Genomic DNA, 5689 nt, shown 5'->3' with positions numbered 1-5689 from the left:
ATTGTTGATTCCTTAGGATTGGCATTAATTTTAGAAAACAAATAATGTAATCATCTCTGTTGTTTTAATATGTTGGGTTGAAGAAATTCAACATCTGGACCAACATGTCATGTACGATGTCAAGACATCAGGTCTGTGACATCGCACATGTGTAGGAAACTGAATTAATTAATTCAGTATATGTCATGGGATCAGCAAGGATATCTGGTGAATATCCTAACTCCCATGTGGAGGTCTTGAAGACTAAATCAGAATATATATAGGCTCTAAACATGGAGATATATATGGAGAGAGTTTAGGAACTTGAAGACCTTGTTTGTAGCAGAATTTTTCTGCTGAAGTTGCAACAGCAAAGAACAAGTCTGCTGCAGTTTTCTGAAGGCCCAAATCCAGTTGGGTGATTAGGTTATAAATAGCTGATTGTAATCTAGTTTTTGTAAGCCTCTTAGAATGAATTTTTAGGGGTGTGTGTAAGGTAAACCTCCCAATCTGTGGGAAGGTTACCATGTGTTTCTCAGTGGTAAACCTGAGAGTGTTTGTCACTCAAAGCCTGTAGGCAAGAGTGATTATGTTCTTGAATGAAGCTGTGAAGCAAGTTCAAGGTGTTTGCACATTACATTGTATTTGTAGTGATAGGAATGGAAACTGGAGGTTTCTATCTAGGAGTTCCTAGGTATAGATTGCATTGGGTAGGGATTAAGTGATGAGTTGTAAATGGAGGAGTTTAACTCTGAATTGATACTACTAATAGTGGATCTTCTTCCTGGCTTGGTAGCCCCCAGATGTAGGTCATGTTGGACTGAACTGGGTTAACAATTTCCTGTGTTTGTTTTCCTTCTGTATGATATAATCATGTCTGCCATAACTAAGCATGTATTCCAGTCTGTTCATCAAGATAATAGCAGACCTGATACATAGCCTTCTGTTGGAATGTCAATCAGAATGTTTTGACATTCATCAACAACAGCACATACTGTTTAATAAGCTGATGAATTCAGTTCAGTATGTAGTGAAGTCTGGAGTTCAAGAGCACAACAGACCTGGCCAAAAGATCATTGTGAAACTGTCAAACTGGATGTCTTGACAGTTCTTCCAGTAAGCTGATACTGAAGTAGAGACTGGTTGGTCTTTTACAGTACAGCAAATTTAGCACAGTCTGTTTTCAGGAACCAAACAGACTTAGCATAGGGTTCTGGACTTGGATGTCAAACGGAATGTTGTGACATTCACTCACGACTGCATATGCTAAATTGTTGGATGGTTAGTTTTCTGTTTCAGGATTTTTCTCAGGCTATTCTTCAGGAATCCACCAGCTGATCTAAAATCTAGGAAACTAACAACTAAGCTACAATTAATGAACCTAACAAATAATCTATTTGTTAGCTCCTTAATAAGTGGAGATTAGTTTAACTTGTTACAACCTTTAATCTAGGAAATACAAGTACATGACCAACAAACTGGAACAATGTAACAGATGATGTCCAAAACAGGATTTAGACATCGTGCTGATAACTGTGTAGGAAAACAACAGTAGTGAATGTTATGGTGCACATAACTAAGTGTTCCTCCATTCTAGGATGACATAGAAGGAGAGGATGTGACACTGTGAAAGGGTGCACATTAGTACAGAGTGTAATAACTGTCTTGCTGTATTAGGTACAATGTTAGATCAGATGTCAGGACTTGAAGTAGAACATCTGAATACTGACTACACCAGAATTTCAGAATTTGTTAACCACATTTCATATTCCAAGAATTGCAACAAACTTTCCCTCCATTTTCTCTCAAATTCTCCAAAACTCCATCAACATTTTTTCATCAATTCTTCACCAAATCTTCATCAAACTTGTTCATTCTTCTTGGATTCATCTTCCACAACTCTTAAGAAGGAACTGTTTTGACAAATTCGTGCCAAAAACTCCAAGAATTGGAACTGTCACAAGTGAGCACAACAATGGCAAATGGATGGATCTTGCACATGAAGCATCTCTGAGCTGGTGGACCTTCTCCAATCACCTTCCTCATCCATAAACTCCATCTGTTTTAGCAATTGGCGCGCAAAAACATCAAGATCAAGCACTGCCATAATCATAAGGTGCAAATTCGAATTTCTCCATTGTGTAAATTGTGATATGCGTTTTAAAGATCATTCAACATAGATCATCATGATATGAATAGTTTTTGATTTGGTTGAGTGTGGTGAGAGAAATCGTGAGTTGAATGTTTGATGTCCAATCTTCTTTTGATCGATCCCGTCGCTACAGTGAGAATTAGGTTAAGCTAGTTACATATCCTTAATCTATGTGGAGAGACGGTCACGATGATGTATGGCACGAGCATTTTCATTAAGATTCGTTGTTCATGATTTTCTGGGATTTCTGGAGGTGTTCTTGTGAAGAACACGATGAAACAGTGCATTTGATCCATTATTTCGCGTGGCCAGGTTTGAATTGGTGTTTGGCGCCAGCTCTGGCGAATCAGAGCGCGCCCAGGCTTCTAAACGTAACTACGCCGTTTTGGCCTAGTTCGTTAGTATTACAAAAATGCCATTGGCCTATTTAATTATATATTATTTCTATTTCTTTTTTCATTTGTTATTTCATTTTGTTACATGAACTTATAAAATTCATAGAGACTTCATTTTTCATCCAATTTGAGTGAGATTTTTTGCATGATATTCCTTGTGATGTGTAGAATTTAATCATGATTTTTGTAAATTTTTTGCACGTGTAAAAAATTAAAATGCTTAGGGATTGATTGAATGTGTCACATTTGTATATGTCTTGCCATATCATTCATAAAATGCTGATGCTTTCAAAGAAATGGATGAAATTTTTTGTGCATATTCTGGACACTTTGATGGTGATTTTGATGTAGAGTTTGTAATTTTTGGATACTTGGTTGAGGAGATATGAATTTTTGATTAGAGGTGTGACAATTTGTGTCACACCAAGCTTGATGAACTTCAAGATTTTATTTGCCTGGCTTAGGGATGTTGAATTGAGCTGAAATTTTGCATGAATGAACATATGTATGTTGAGATCACATGAGATTTTTTCTGGAATTTTTGATGGCATTTTCTAATTGATTGTGATTTTCTCTTCTGTTGGCTCATTTTGTGACATTGTGTGACACATGTTGGCATTTGTTTTGTGAAATTCTCATAGTGTATTGGATGGATGTGAAATTTGACATGTGGATTGTAGACACATTATAGGTCATTATGGTTTTGATCCCATTCATTTATCATGTATTGTCACTGTTTTATGATTTTTGGAAGTTGATGCTTGTGTTGATGCCTTGTGTTGGCTTGTTTGAACTTGTCTAAACTTCTTGATTTTCATTGACCTACTTCCTTTTGTCCAATTGAGCTGAAATTTGATATGCTATTCATTGGATATGTTCTGTTTAGACTTGAATTTTTGTGGAATTAATTGAATTGTTTTGGTATGGATTTGATTAAGGTCATTCTGTTTGGCCATTTGAAGTTGCAAATTGTGTGTTTGATGCTATTTTTGTGCATGAAATGATGATAATGAATGATATGAGCATGGGACCAATTGCATTTGCTTCTAAATTGATTGATTGTGATTTTGGATAATTTTCACTTGCTGTTTTGGATTTTTTATCTCTTTGGACCCTAGGCTTGGCCTAGTGGTCTTGTTTCTCACCTTTGGAATTGTGTTTCAGGTTTGAGCTGCAAATGCCTTAAGGAGAACAATGCAAGCTGATTAAATTGAGTTTGTTTGATGTTGTAAACTAACATTGACTTTGTGTTGTAGGGTTTGATGCTTGAGCTTGGGCTCATGGCTTGCACTTGTGTGCATTAATTTGTGTTTGACTGTACAGATTAACTGATTAACATTTGTTGTTTACTGTTGGTTTGTCTGGGTACTGATGATACTTGATTGATTTCAGGTACATTTAGTTGCTTACAGTTCCTTGAGAACTTGCTTGCTGTTGCTTGGTTGTATAAACCAATTGAGGTAGAATTTCTATTCTCCATGTAGTCTGGAAGACCTGGCCTGTTACTTGGCCAAGCAACTGTCTGAAGTCCTCCTTAAGAGGCGATGTTTGTGATTGTTTAATTTTGTCCCCAAGCAGGTAAAGACCTTGATTAAGGCAATTGGTGGATCATAGAGATATGCAGTCTATCTCCCACTATTCTGTTGAGTCGTCCCTCTGCTCACACCACTGTGTTGATGCATTGGGACACAAACCCAAGATCTTGTACATTGTACAGTTGTGTCAGTGTCTTGAGTGTAGAAGGGTTCCTCCTTTCTGAATCCACACTCCTTTGTCTGAAGCTCTCCCTGGACAGGGATAAGAGCTGTGAAGTCTAATCTTCACTCACCTTTCATCTGGCTTCACCCTGACTCTCAATGTCAGGGTTAAGAGCTAACACTACCCTTGTACAGATGACTTGCCTTGGCAGTCGAACCCTTTGTTTGAGCCTCACTTGACTGGATATAGTGTGTGCTATCTGAAATGTGAATGTTTGCTTTGTTTATGCTTGCATGCTTGCTTTCTTCCTGGATAGGGTTAGCTTGCTGTTGTGCAAGTAGGTAGAAACCATAACATAGGGCAATGATGCATGATAACACTAGGCTCGAGTACAGCTCCCTGGTAGTGTATCTCCCCTTGGTTTCTGGCTAGTCTTTCTCCCCCTTTGGGGGGAACTACGTCACCCTGATCCTCATACCAGATGAGGTACGTAGGCAGGAGACCGTGCGAGGTCTCTCCGGGCACTTTTTTTCCTTTTTGTGTGTGTTTGTTTGTTAACCCTCTTGTGTGTCAGGATATGGATGTAAGCCCAGCAATTGGTTGTCCGTATCCTGATTGTGTTTGTTTGTACTCGTTGTGTGCTTGGAAGCCGGTGTAAGTCCATCAAGTGGCATCTGGGTTCCAGTGTGTGTCTGTTTGGTTCGGAAGCCGATGTAAGACCAGCGATTGGCATTCGGGTTCCACGTTTGCCTGAGTTTGTATGTGTCTTGTTTGGCGTGCGTGAGCCGAACTACGGCAGCTCTGATTCTCGTTCCAGACGAGATACGTAGGCATAGGATGCGATGTCCTAACGAGCCCTCTTCCTCTTAACCCCACCTGTGTTGTTTTCGGTGTGTGAGTGTGGTGTTTTTAGCAACCTTTTCTTTCTTTTAGAGCGTGGATCCCGTCGAGTACGACGGACGTGAGGGGTGCTAATACCTTCCCCTTGCGTAACCGACTCCCGTACCCTTTCTCTTTGGTCGCGAGACCATGCTTTTCCCAGGTTTACTCTGAGCGTTTCCTTTCCCTCTTTTGGGATAAATAACGCACGGTGGCGGCTCTGTTTGTTTTTGTTTTAGCCCGCCGGTTGTTTTTCGCGGATGCGACACCTGGTATTTTACCCCTTTTCTCAGCGCAGTCGCCTGCCGAGTTGTTGTTGTTTCCCCATCAGAGCGTTTAGCCTTCAGCAGAGTGGTGATTATTTTCCTCCTCAGCAGTTGTTGATTTGTTTTTGGAAGGTGTAGCATTCAATGGTTGATCCTAGCTCTCCTCCATATCCCCAGTGGGCCCCTTAGTGGATTCCCTAGCCGTCATTAGATTTGTGGTTTGGTGGATTGTATTTGTGCAAAATCCCCAAAAGAGGTGGTATCCCCAACAGAGTCAGGATTACGTCTGTGATAATCCCCTCAGAGTCTCCGCCAGAGCT

Source organism: Lathyrus oleraceus, chromosome 3 (genome assembly GCF_024323335.1).
Source record: "Lathyrus oleraceus cultivar Zhongwan6 chromosome 3, CAAS_Psat_ZW6_1.0, whole genome shotgun sequence".
NCBI lineage: Eukaryota > Viridiplantae > Streptophyta > Magnoliopsida > Fabales > Fabaceae > Lathyrus > Lathyrus oleraceus.
The sequence above is the reverse complement of the archived record's forward strand: the minus strand, read 5'-3'. Positions refer to the sequence as shown.